The following is a 760-nucleotide window of genomic DNA, read 5'->3' on the forward strand; positions in this document are numbered from 1 at the left end:
ACATACACAGACTTTATGGGAGTAGGTATTCCCCCTGGTGTAGCTCGCTCCCCCTCTCCTTTTGTATTCTACTGTGTGTGTGTCTATTATATACCCATGGCATATTTCAGATAAAACAACTAACCAAATGTTTAGTAATTCTTATACTTCACTGTAATAAAACAACGTCATGCTTTGTTAAAGAGATGTTGGTCAAAAACTTATTAAGACCCTGGGGTGACTGTGGGAAAGGACGGAGAAAACGCCTGTTACTTTAAAACCGATCATCTTCAGTTGAATGTTTCCCTGAATTTCAATGCAAAGCAACATTTTCAAAATAAACTTCTTCGTTTTGCAACCCCTCCACAAAATGTTACTTTTAAATTAGAGCAACTTGAATTTTTAATGGCTTTATCCAGTGCATGATATGCATTCCCTGAACAGCGTTTTGGCTTCTGGCGGAATGGATGACAGGTAAATGCCTTCTGTACAGAGACAATTATTTGGAGCTGAAATCTTCTCCTACACAGCAAAGTTGTAAATGGAGTTCTATGAAAAAGTTTAAAGAAGTCTCTTATTTCTCCATACTCTGATTTGATGAATCCAGTCTTAATTTGTAGCTCTATTCTGGTTCAAATTTTAAAAAATATATACTTCCAAAGTTATCCTTTGGACAGGGGTTGCAAGCTACTGCTGTATTCTCCTAATGATAATTTCTCTGGAGTGTTTCAACATTTCAGAGATAACTAGACTACCTGCTGCTATCCTATTTCTTAACTTA

The sequence above is a fragment of the Xiphophorus hellerii genome, chromosome 12, assembly GCF_003331165.1.
Source record: "Xiphophorus hellerii strain 12219 chromosome 12, Xiphophorus_hellerii-4.1, whole genome shotgun sequence".
Taxonomy (NCBI): Eukaryota; Metazoa; Chordata; class Actinopteri; order Cyprinodontiformes; family Poeciliidae; genus Xiphophorus; species Xiphophorus hellerii.